General features: G+C 43.2%; 1 protein-coding gene across 1 annotated transcript in view; it reads right to left on the bottom strand.

The window, feature by feature from the left end:
• Positions 1-13653, bottom strand: part of LOC106582226 (E3 ubiquitin-protein ligase SH3RF3) — a 91104-nt gene that overhangs the window by 37414 nt on the left and 40037 nt on the right. The window lies entirely within an intron of this gene.

Genomic DNA, 13653 nt, shown 5'->3' with positions numbered 1-13653 from the left:
ACGTTAGACCTTCCCACAGGGCAGGGAGGGTAAACTCTGGAGGAGAGAGAGGAGACACGTTAGACCTTCCCACAGGGCAGGGAGGGTAAACTCTGGAGGAGAGAGAGGAGATACGTTAGACCTTCCCACAGGGCAGGGAGGGTAAACTCTGGAGGAGAGAGAAGACAGACCCTTTGCCAGACATAAGCAACTATACTGAACAAAAATATAAATGCAACAATTTCAAAGATTTTACTGAGTTACAGTTCATATAAGGAAATCAGTCAATTGAAATAAATTAATTAGGCCCTAATCTATGGATTTCACATGACTGGGAATACAGATATCCATCTGTTGGTCACAGATACCTTAAAAAGAAGGTGGTGGGCGTGGCTCAGAAAACCAGTCAGAATCCAGTGTGACCACCATTTGCCTCATTCAGAGCAACACATCTCGTTCACACAGAGTTGATCAGGCTGTTAATTGTGGCCTCTGGAATGTTGTCCCACTCCTCAATGGCGAAGTTGCTGGATATTGGCGGAAACTGGAACATATTGACGTACACATCGATCCAGAGCATCCCAAACATGCTCAATGGGTGACATATCTGGTGAGTATACAGGCCATGGAAGAACTGGGACATTTTCAGCTTCCATGAATGTGTACAGATCCTTGGGGCTGTGCATTATCATGCTGAAACATGAGGTGATGGTGTCAGATGAATAGCACAACAATGAGCCTCAGGATCTGGGGCACTCAGTTCCCAACGTTGACATCAGCAAACCGCTCGTCCACACAACGCCATACATGTGGTCTGTGGTTGTGAGGCCGGTTGGACGTACTGCCAAATGCAAATTGCACACTCCCTCAAAACTTCAGACATCTGTGGCATTGTATTGTGTGACAAAACTGCACATTTTAGAGTGGCCTTTTATTTTCCACAAGGTGCACCTGTGTAATGATCATACTGTTTAATCAGTTTTTTGATATGACACACATGTCAGGTGGATGGAGTACCATGGCAAAGGAAAAATGCTCATTAACAGGGATGTAAACAAATTTGTGCACAAAATGTGAGAGAAATAAGCTTATTGTGCATATGGAACATTTCTGGGATCTTTTATTTCAGCTCACGAAACATGGGTCCAACACTTTACATGTTGCGTTTATATTTGTGTTCAGTATAGATTCAGCCGCAGGACGAATTTTGTCGGGGTGGAAGGTCAGGGGGCCGGAACATAATTACAGAAAATAGTCACACCTCTTGCTTTTTCCACATTTTGTTATGTTGCAGGCTGAATTTAAAATGTATTAAATTGAGATGTGTTGTCACTGGCCTACACACAATACCCCATAATGTCAAAGTGGAATTATGTTTGTAGAATTTTACAAATGAATTAAAATGAAAAGCTGAAATGTCTTGAGTGAATAAGTATTCAAACCCGCCAAGCCTAAATAAGTTTAGGAGTAAAAATGTGCTTAACAAGTCACATATTAAGTTGCATGGAATATGTGTGCAGTAATAGTGTCTAACATGATTTTTAAATGACTACCACATCTCTGTACCCCACACATACAATTATCTGTAAGGTCCCTTAGTTGAGCAGTGAATTTCAAACACAAATTCAACCACAAAGACCAAAGAAGGTCACCAATGGATATATGGGTAAACATTTTTTTTAAAGCAGACATTGAATATCCCTTTGAGCATGATGAAGTTATTAGTTACACTTTGGATGATGTATCAACACACCCAGTCACTACAAAGATACAGGTGTCCTTCCTAACTCAGTTGCCGGAGAGGAAGGAAATCACTCAGTGATTTCACCATGAGACCAATGTTGACTTTAAAACAGTTACAGAGTTTAATGGGTGTAATGGGCGAAAACTGAGGATGGATCAACAACATTGTAGTTAGTCCACATTACTAACCTAAACGACAGACTGGAAAGACAGAAGCCTGTACAGAATAAAAATATCCCAAAACATGCATCCTGTTCGCAATAAGGCACTAAAGTATACTGCTAAAAATGTGGCAAAGAAAGCATCATGTTATGGGTATGCTTGTCATCAGTGAGGATTAAGACGTTTTTTAGGATAAAAATAAACACAATAGAGCCAAGCACAGGCAAAATCCTAGAGGAAAACCTGGTTCAGTCTGCTTTCCACCGGACACTGGGAGACAAATTCAGCTTTCAGCAGGACAAAAACCTAAATCACAAGGCCAAATATACACTGGAGTTGCTTACCAAGATGACATTGAATGTTCCTGAGTGGCCTAGTTACAGTTTTGACTTAAATCGGCTTGAACATCTATGGCAAGACTTGAAAATAGCTGTCTAGCAATGATCAACAACCAACTTGACAGAGCTTGAAGAATTAAAGAAATAGTGTGCAAATAATGTACAATCCAGGTGTGCAAAGCTCTTAGAGACTTACCCAGAAAGACTCACAGCTGTAATCACTTCCAAATATGATTCTAACATGTATTGACTCAAGGGTGTGAATACTTCTGTACTTCATTCCCAATAAATTTGCCAACATTACTAAAAACATGTTTTCACTTTGTCATTATGGGGTATTGTGTGTATATTAATATTTAATCCATTTTGAATTCAGGCTGTAACACAACAAAATGTGGAATAAGTCAAGGGTTCTGAATAATTTGTGAAAGCACTGTATAATAAGTTGTACACTGCAAATTGACCACAACTAAGCCCAAAAAGAGATCGCATTTGAAAATAACAATTTTTTTATACCATGATTACATTGAGACATGATCACATACTGTATGTCTCTTTTTTATTCATGGGAATAGTTGGGAATATATTTCCTAAATTAAACTCATGTTTACCTGAATTCCTGGTGGTTTTACAGTCTTCACATAGAAATGAATGCTGTCTCGTGATCAATGGATTTGTCCATTCACATACAGTCATTGGCCTAGCTCAACAAGACAATGAAAGTTTTCCAAATCTGCCTGTCCACACTGGGAAGAACCAATAGTGTCAGCCTCTTGGCAGATTTGGGTTCTGCTGTTGTTGATGTCTGTAAGCAGGATGTCGCCCTGCTACTTGTCTCCAGTGGTCATGTGATGTCAACCTGATGAAAGGACTGCCAGAGTGCATGTCCAATCCTGCCCTGAGACAGACAGACACAGCCCGAGGCTCTAACTGATCTGACAGCAGCCTGAAGCTCTAACTGATCTGACAGCAGCCTGAAGCTCTAACTGATCTGACAGCAGCCTGAAGCTCTAACTGATCTGACAGCAGCCTGAAGCTCTAACTGATCTGACAGCAGCCTGAAGCTCTAACTGATCTGACAGCAGCCTGAAGCTCTAACTGATCTGACAGAAGCCTGAAACTCTAACTGATCTGACAAAAGCCTGAAACTCTAACTGATCTGACAGCAGCCTGAAACTCTAGGCGCAGAAAACAGCACAACTCAGAACACATCTAAAGTCGGAGCTGACGCAAGGCCAGTGTGTGTGTGTGTGTGTGCTCCCTCTCTTTCCACATCCTGCCACTGGCATGAACACCATGCAGAATGACAGATGAGAAGAAAGGGAGAGAGAGAGGGGGGGTAAAGAGAGATGGAATGACAGATGAGAAGAGAGGGAGGGTAGTACTCTTGTATTCCGCGGCTCATTACACACACACATCATGAAGCTGTAATGTACAGCACATTCCCCTGCATTATATCATTACATTAGCTCCGGGGTTACACTTTATTTGGATAGTCCGGATATTCTGTTGATAACAAACTGCTTGCTAAGGCTACGGTTAGGTTTAGAATAAGGGTTAGGGCTACGGTTAGGCTAAGGGTTAAGTTTAGGGTTAGGATAAGGGTTAAGGTTAGGGTTAGTAGATAGTTATTTGATATGCTACTGATAGTCTGTAGATAGTACCTACAATTGTACTACAAAGTCCTTCAAACTTGCTTTGGTTGTAGAATGTTGACAACAAAATGTGTAACACTAACATGCACACACTTCTTTCATGCTGCCAGTGTGTGTGTGTGTGTGTGTGTGTGTGTGTGTGTGTGTGTGTGTGTGTGTGTGTGTGTGTGTAATGGTATAGTACAACCAGAGTGCAGTCTATTAATCTTCATTAACTCCTTATTGAGTACCTGCAGTCAGCTATACACCTAAAGTACTGCTACTGAACCAGTCAGTCAGCTACACACCTAAAGTACTACTACTGAACCAGTCAGTCAGCTACACACCTAAAGTACTGCTACTGAACCAGTCAGTCAGCTACACACCTAAAGTACTGCTACTGAACCAGTCAGTCAGCTACACACCTAAAGTACTACTACTGAACCAGTCAGTCAGCTACACACCTAAAGTACTGCTACTGAACCAGTCAGTCAGCTACACACCTAAAGTACTGCTACTGAACCAGTCAGTCAGCGACACACCTAAAGTACTGCTACTGAACCAGTCAGTCAGCGACACACCTAAAGTACTACTACTGAACCAGTCAGTCAGCTACACACCTAAAGTACTGCTACTGAACCAGTCAGTCAGCTACACACCTAAAGTACTGCTACTGAACCAGTCAGTCAGCTACACACCTAAAGTACTGCTACTGAACCAGTCAGTCAGCTACACACCTAAAGTACTGCTACTGAACCAGTCAGTCAGCTACACACCTAAAGTACTGCTACTGAACCAGTCAGTCAGCTACACACCTAAAGTACTGCTACTGAACCAGTCAGTCAGCTACACACCTAAAGTACTGCTACTGAACCAGTCAGTCAGCTACACACCTAAAGTACTGCTACTGAACCAGTCAGTCAGCTACACACCTAAAGTACTGCTACTGAACCAGTCAGTCAGCTACACACCTAAAGTACTGCTACTGAACCAGTCAGTCAGCTACACACCTAAAGTACCGCTACTGAACCAGTCAGTCAGCTACACACCTAAAGTACCGCTACTGAACCAGTCAGTCAGCTACACACCTAAAGTACAGCTACTGAACCAGTCAGTCAGCTACACACCTAAAGTACTGCTACTGAACCAGTCAGTCAGCTACACACCTAAACTACTGCTACTGAACCAGTCAGTCAGCTACACACCTAAAGTACTGCTACTGAACCAGTCAGTCAGCTACACACCTAAAGTACTGCTACTGAACCAGTCAGTCAGCTACACAGCTAAAGTACTGCTACTGAACCAGTCAGTCAGTCAGTCAGTCACACAGCTCAATTACTGCTAATGAACCAAACAATTATAAGATGTTTCTAAGAAATGGACTAGCTCTAGACTGAATACAGCCCCCACCTCTGAACCACACCCACACACACACACCCACACACACACACACACACACACACACACACACACACACACACACACACACACACACACACACACACACACACACACACACACACCCGTCCTCTCCTGTCCTCCTGGGCTTTCAGGAGAAACCCATTACTGATCCCCACTGGGCACACACACCTCTAATTACTGCACCACAGGCGAGAGAGAGCTGCCTGGTGTGTGCGTGTATGTTTGTGTGTGTCAGGGCAGCCTAGTCTCCCTGTGCAGCATTGAGATCCCATCTGCTCCTGTGTCTGTCTCTTTAAAGCCTGATCTGCTAGCTGTTTTTCTCCTCTGCTCCTTCTCTTCATTTCTCCCTCTCTTTCTCCTCTTTCTCTCTTCCTCCTTTCCTCTTCTCTCGCCTTTCCTCTGTTCAGTAATAAACTCTTTCTGTCCTTGGAGGGGCAGTTACCTGTTACCTCTCTGCTACAGCTACTGGACAATCAGTGTCTGTCTGTGTGTGTGTGTGTGTGTGTGTGTGTCCGTGTGTGTGTGCGTGTGTGTTTACCTCCAGTAATAGCATAGTAAATCTGTAATGTTCCTGTTCCAAGACCAGCATTCCATAAAACCTGCTGTTTGTGAAGGAGATCACGTACAGTTGCTCTAATACTGAGCCCGTCCCTAACACCCACACACACTTCATTCAGACATAGTTGGTGATTCCTCACAAAACTAGAACAAAAGAAGACCATGATTTGGGGGATTTTCATGAAATTGATTCCATAGATGGGTAGGAAAGATTGTTGACATATATTTGACATTTGTATCTTAAAGCATAATTGAGAAATAATGAATTGAAGTTGGAACATTTGTGACGTTTTGGCCTTACCGATGCCTCCTTTAAAGGTCCAATACAGCTGGTTTTTTTTCTCAATATCAAATACTTTCTGGGTAAAAATGAGGTACTTTACTGTTATTGTTTTCAATTAAAATGGTCAAAAAATAAACCAAAATAGCTTCTTAGCAAAGAGAAATTTCTCAAGAAAGAATTTTATTAGGACTGTCTGAGAGTTTAGGGAAAGGGAAAGAGGGAAACCTAGTCAGCTGTACAACTGAATGCATTCAACTGAAATGTGTCTTCTGCATTTAACACAACCCCTCTGTATCAGAGAGGTGTAGGGGGCTGCGTTGGTCTGAGTGGGGAGTGGAAAACTGAAAACTAGCTGTTATTGGCAGAGATGTTTGGAACTCTCTTTCTTATTGGTCTAATTTACCTCCTGGGGATGTCACCAGGCAGACCAAAACTCAAACCTACAAAAACAGGCCTTTCAAAAAGCTCTTACACTAAAATGGAATTCTCATCATTTTCAAAATTTCACAGTATTATTCCAACCTCATAGTGTGGAAATATATATAAAACACTGGCAAATCATGTTTTTGATGGCACTGGGCCTTTAAGATTCCATAATGTTTCATCTGTATATGCTACAAAGCAAAAATGTGTTATATGTAGTATCCAATCAAAAACGCATCTTTTGACCAATGGGTAGGCATTTAGGTATTTTATTAGTATCCAATTAGCTGTTACTAAACAAAAGGCACACATAGCATACAGTCGTGGCCAAAAGTTTTGAGAAGGACACAAATATTCATTTTCACGAAGTCTGCTGCCTCAGTTTGTATGATGGCAATTTGCATATACTCCAGAATGTTATGAAGAGTGATCAGATGAATTGCAATTAATTGCAAAGTCCCTCTTTGCCATGCAAATGAACTGAATCTCCCCAAAATATTTCCACTGCATTTCAGCCCTGCCACAAAAGGACCAGCTGACATCATGTCAGTGATTCTCTCGTTAACACAGGTGTGAGTGTTGATGAGGACAAGGCTGGAAATCACTCTGTCATGCTGAATGAGTTTGAATGACAGACTGGAAGCTTCAAAAGGAGGGTGGTGCTTGGAATCATTGTTCTTCCTCTGTCACCCATGGTTACCTGCAAGGAAACACGTTCCGTCATCATTGCTTTGCACAAAAAAGGCTTCACAGGCAAGGATATTGCTGCCAGTAAGATTGCACCTAAATCAACCATTTATCGGATCATCAAGAACTTCAAGGAGAGCAGTTCAATTGTTGTAAAGAAGGCTTCAGGGCGCCCAAGAAAGTCCAGCAAGCGCCAGGACGTCTCCTAAAGTTGATTCAGCTGCGGGATCGGGGCACCACCAGTACAGAGCTTGCTCAGGAATGGCAGCAGGCAGGTTTGAGTGCATCTGCATGCACAGTGAGGCATAGACTTTTGGAGGATGGCCTGGTGTCAAGAAGGGAAGCAAAGAAGCCACTTCTCTCCAGGGACAGACTGATATTCTGCAAAAGGCACAGGGTACCAACACATCCTCCGAGAGCAACTTCTCCCAACCATCCAGGAACAGTTTGGTGATGAACAATGCCTTTTCCAGCATGATGGAGCACCTTGCCATAAGGCAAAAGTGATAACTAAGTGGCTCGGGGAACAAAACATTGATATTTTGGGTCCATGGCCAGGAAACTCCCCAGACATTAATCCCATTGAGAACTTGTGGTCAATCCTCAAGAGGTGGGTGGACAAACAAAACCCCACAAATTCTGACAAACTCCAAGCATTGATTATGCAAGAATGGGCTGCCATCAGTCAGGATGTGGCCCAGAAGTTAATTGACAGCATGCCAGGGCGGATTGCAGAGGTCTTGAAAAAGAAGGGTCATCACTACAAATATTGACTCTTTGCATCAACTTCATGTAATTGTCAATAAAGGCCTTTGACACTTATGAAATGCTTGTAATTATACTTCAGTATTCCATAGTAACATCTGGCAAAAATATCTAAAGACACTGAAGCAGCAAACTTCGTGGAAATGAATATTTGTGTCATTCTCAAAACTTTTGGCCACGACTGTATATACATACAAAAGTATGAGGACACCCCTTCAAATTAGTGGATTCGGCTATTTCAGCCAGACAGCCATGCAATCTCCGTAGACAAACATTGGCAATAGAATAGCCTTACTGAAGAGGTCAGTGACTTTCAACGTGGCACCTTCATAGGATGCCACCTTTCCAACTAGTCCATTCATCAAATTTCTTCCCTGCTAGATCTGCCCCGGTCAACTGCAAGTGCTATTATTGTGAAGTGGAAACATCTAGGAGCGACAACGGCTCAGCCGTGAAGTGGTAGGCCACACAAGCTCACCGAATTGGACAACTGAGTGCTGAAGCGCATACAAATCGTCTGTCCTCGGTTGCAACACTCACTATCGAGTTCCAAACTGCCTTTGGAAGCAACGTCAGCACAAGAACTGCTTGTCGGGAGCTTCATGAAATGGGTTTCCATGGCTGAACACCTGCACACAAGCCTAAGATCACCATGTGCCATGCCAAGCATCGGCTGGAGTGGTGTAAAGTTCGCCATCATTGGACTCGCATTCCTGGAGTGATAAATCACGCTTCACCATCTGGCAGTCCGACGGACGAATCTGGGTTTGGCGGATGCCAGGAGACCGCTTCCTGCCCCAATGCATGGTGCCAACTGTAAAGTTTGGTTGAACAATGGTCTGGGGCTGTTTTTCATGGTTCGGGCTAGGCCCCTTAGTTCCAGGAAAGGGAAATCTTAAAGCTACAGCATACAATGACATTCTAGACAGTTCTGTGCTTCCAACTTTGTGGCAACAGTTTGAGGAAGGCCCGTTCCTGTTCCAGCGTGACAATGTCCCCATGCACGAAGCGATGTCCATACAGAAATGGTTTGTCGAGATCGGTGTAGAAGAACTTGACTGGCCTGCACAGAGCCCTGACCTCAACCCCATAGAACACCTTTGGAATGAATTGGCACGCCGACTGCGAGCCAGGCCTAATCGCCCAACATCAGTGCCTGACCTCACTAATCCTCTTGTGGCTGAATGGAAGCAATTCCCCGTAGCAATGTTCCTGATAGTCTGTAGATAGTACCTAAAATTGTACTACAAAGTCCTTCAAACTAGCTTTGGTTGTAGAATGTTGACAACAAAATGTGTAACACTAACATGCGCACACTTCTTTCCTGCTGCCAGTGAGTGTGTGTGTGTGTGTGTGTGTGTGTGTGTGTGTGTGTGTGTGTGTGTGGTGTAATGGTATAGTACAACCAGAGTTCCCAGAAGAGTGGAGGCTGTTATAGCAGCAAAGGGGGGACCAACTCCATATTAATGCCCATGATTTTGGAATGAGACGTTCGACGAGCAGGTGTCCACATACTTTTGGTCATGTAGTGTATCAATACGGGGGCGGCAGGTAGCCAAGTGGTTAGCGCATTGGACTAGTAACCGGAAGGTTGCAAGATCGAATCCCCAAGCTGACAAGGTAAAAATCTGTCGTTCTGCCCCTGAACAAGGCAGTTAGGCCACTGTTCTTAGGCCGTCATTAAAAATAAGAATTTGTTCTTAACTGTCTTGCCTAGTTAAATAAAGGTAAAATACATAAACACAAAATATGTAGGTCAAATACAGGAGAGGCTGTGTGCTGTGAGGTGTTGTTTTATCTGTTTTTTTAAACCAGGTTTGCTATTCATTTGAGCAATATGAGATGGAAGGGAGTTCCATGCAATAATGGCTCTCTATAATACTGTACGCTTTCTTGAATTTGTTCTTGATTTGGTGACTGTGAAAAGACCCCTGGTGGCATGTCTGGTGGGGTAAGTGTGTATGTCAGAGCTGTGTGTAAGTTGATGTTCAACACATGAATGTTTCTTATAAAAAGAAGCAGTCAGTCTCCTCAACTTAGCGAAGTGATACTGGCATGCATAGTATTTATATTATCCCTCTGATTACAATGAATAGCTCTGTTCTGGAGCTTAACTAGGTCTTTGTTTGCAGCACTTGACCACACGACTGGACAATGATCAAGAAAAGTGTGGAGAAGCAGAGCTTTATTATGGACAGACCTCTCCCCATCTTTTCAACCATTCAATCTATATGTTTTGACCATGACAGTTTACAATCTAAGGTAACGCCAAGTAATTTAGTCTCCTCAACTTGTTCAACAGCCACACCATTCATTACCAGATTCAGCTGAGGTCTAAAGCTTAGGGAATGATTTGTACCAAATACAATGCTCTTAGTTTTGGTGATGTTCAAGACCAGTTTATTACTGGCCACCCATTCCTAAACTGACTGCAACTCCTTGTTAAGGGAGGAGATTATATTGGCTGGGTTAATTGGCAGATCTTCTCAGCTGAGTGGTAAGGAAGTGTTAAATTACCCAGAGCAGCTAAATATACATCATGTCTAATCATCAGACAACTGTCTCACTGAGGAGGGAGTTCTGCTTTTATTTAGGAAGAGTGTGAATTTATAGTCATCTCTCACCTCCCTCCCTCCCCCCCTCTCTACTCCTAACATATGTTAACACATCTACCAGATCTGATCAGAATAGGAGGAACAGGAAACATTCTAAACCAGAGCCTATTGATTCCTCAGGAGAAGATTTTTTCTACTGATGTTATTGTAGCAGCAATGTCACCCTTGACCAACCACTTCCATGTTACATTAACATTGTTATAGTGATGTTAAAGTGTTATGATGAATCCCAGTCCCCTCTCCTCTGGTTGTTAGGACAGTGGGATTCTGACTGTCACCAGAGCTGGTTGTCATGGTTTCACCTGGCCGGGTTGGTGACTATGGCTCTGCATATATTTACATGTACATTAACACATGCACTGTACCCTGTCTATGCCTGTATTTGCACGTCATCAGCATTCCCTGAGCTGAGGATGTGTGTGTAAGTGTGTGTTCACTTTGTCAGAGGTGACCTCATGGCACTCTGCACTTTCATGAAGTGCAGAGTGATGTGTGTGTGCTTCAGTTAGTGATGGATATTGTAAAGTGGTGTTGTGCTTCCCTTCTCCTTCCCATCTGGCAGAATGTCTGTCCATGTTGCCAAAGCAGCCCGTGTCTATAGTGGGAGACTAGGGGTGCAGGTGTGTGTCTGCAGGGGGGGGGGGGGGGGGATAGTAATGAATAATAGATGGAAAGTGGATCAATAACACATTGAATCACTGAGAATGAATAACAATTTAAGCTTGGCCAACATGGCAATTTGAATTTATAGGATTCATATAATGTTGAATAAATATAGTACCTAACACCAAACTGTTTTCTAACAATGAGTTAGAATCCAAAGGAATGGTCAAAAGCCCCCCATGGACCCCCCACACCCCATCCCACACCCCATCCCACACCAAATATAAGTATATTGTACCACTTCTCTATGTTGGACAAGTAGTGTGGATCTACGGCTCAGAGTATTGTTTCTTCATCCTATGTAATGTATTCTCAGTGAATTTGGTGATGTATGATTTTTTTCTGTTCAGAAAATTGGTGTGGGGGGGGTCCATGGATGGCTTTTGACCACTTCTTTGTATTCCTTATGAAAAAGTTTTATCCAAATCGGATGTTAGGTACTATAATTATTGGATATTATATGAATCCTATAAATTATATCAAATATAAATTAGCTTAATTTCTCAGTGATCAAATCATATTTCAACAAAATAATGCTTCCGGATTGCTTATCTTTCAGAACAATCTGAGATGTGGGGGTCATGGTAGCTGAAATGACATGTAACGACTCTGCGTGTGCATAGAGTCAACATATAACAGCGTACAGTATCCCACCACAGTCCACGGCTCAGCAGGGTGTGCGTGTGTGAACAGCGTACAGTATCCCACCACAGTCCATGGCTCAGCAGGGTGTGCCTGTGTGTGGGTGAAGCGTGTGATGCGTATTAAACTGTGGGATAGAGAGATAGATCGGCGGAAGGAAGAGGAGGGAAATGAGTGAAAGGGAAAACTTGATTAAAGTTTCTCTCTATCCTCTCTCCCCCTCACCAGTAGGGAACTCTGGCAGAGTCGTATGCAGCCCAGTGGCTCTCCTGCTCAGGGAAAACATGCCACTGAGACACAGGCTGAGATAGATGCAGAGCCATTATTCACTCGGATAGAGAACAACGATCTAACACACACACACACGCACTGTCACAGAGTGTGTGTGAGGGAGAGACTAATCGTCTCTCTAATAGAAACCTCATTAGCACAGCTCTGTCCCTCTGAGCCATCTTTGAACCCCTGTGCTGCCCCAGAGTCAGCAGTTAGCCATAGAGACAGACAGAGAGTGTGTTAGAGTGGACAGACAGAGAGTGTGTTAGAGTGGACAGGCAAAGTGTGTTAGAGTGGACAGACAGAGAGTGTGTTAGAGTGGACAGACAGAGAGTGTGTTAGAGTGGACAGGCAGAGAGTGTGTTAGAGTGGACAGGCAGAGAGTGTGTTAGAGTGGACAGGCAGAGAGTGTGTTAGAGTGGACAGACAGAGAGTGTGTTAGAGTGGACAGACAGAGAGTGTGTTAGAGTGGACAGACAGAGAGTGTGTTAGAGTGGACAGACAGAGAGTGTGTTAGAGTGGACAGACAGAGAGTGTGTTAGAGTGGACAGACAGAGAGTGTGTTAGAGTGGACAGACAGAGAGTGTGTTAGAGTGGACAGACAGAGAGTGTGTTAGAGTGGACAGACAGAGAGTGTGTTAGAGTGGACAGACAGAGAGTGTGTTAGAGTGGACAGACAGAGAGTGTGTTAGAGTGGACAGACAGAGAGTGTGTTAGAGTGGACAGACAGAGAGTGTGTTAGAGTGGACAGACAGAGAGTGTGTTAGAGTGGACAGACAGAGAGTGTGTTAGATTGGACAGACAGAGAGTGTGTTAGAGTGGACAGACAGAGAGTGTGTTAGAGTGGACAGACAGAGAGTGTGTTAGAGTGGACAGACAGAGAGTGTGTTAGAGTGGACAGACAGAGAGTGTGTTAGAGTGGACAGACAGAGAGTGTGTTAGAGTGGACAGACAGAGAGTGTGTTAGGGTGGACAGACAGAGGATGTAACAGACTGCAGGGTTCTGGGTTCATATCAACTCTATTAAACCTGTTCTTCTCAGAAAATCACTCAGTTAATGACTGTCTGAAGAAGAGAGAAAGGGACTCATTTCTGAAAGCCTTGTATTCCCACTCCCAGACTGCAAACCAACCGCTATACAGTACCAGTCAAAAGTTTGGACACACCTACTGAAAGGGTGGCTACTTTGAAGAATCTTAAATCCAAAATATATTTTGATTTGTTTAACACTTTTTTGGTTACTACATGATTCCATATGTGTTATTTCATAGTTTGATTTCTTCATTATTATTCTACAATGTAAAGAAAAACCCTTGAATGAGTAGGTGTGTCCAAACATTTGACTAGTACTGTATAACCTGTCTCTCGCCATAGGAAACATATGAAAATATATTTTCTGGTTTTATGCACGTCTTTCAAAATGCACAAATGCATGCTTTTGTGTTTCTATGTACCTCTTTACTTTG

The sequence above is a fragment of the Salmo salar genome, chromosome 21 (assembly GCF_965601325.2).
Source record: "Salmo salar chromosome 21, fSalSal1, whole genome shotgun sequence".
Lineage (NCBI taxonomy): Eukaryota > Metazoa > Chordata > Actinopteri > Salmoniformes > Salmonidae > Salmo > Salmo salar.
The sequence above is the reverse complement of the archived record's forward strand: the minus strand, read 5'-3'. Positions and strand labels throughout refer to the sequence as shown.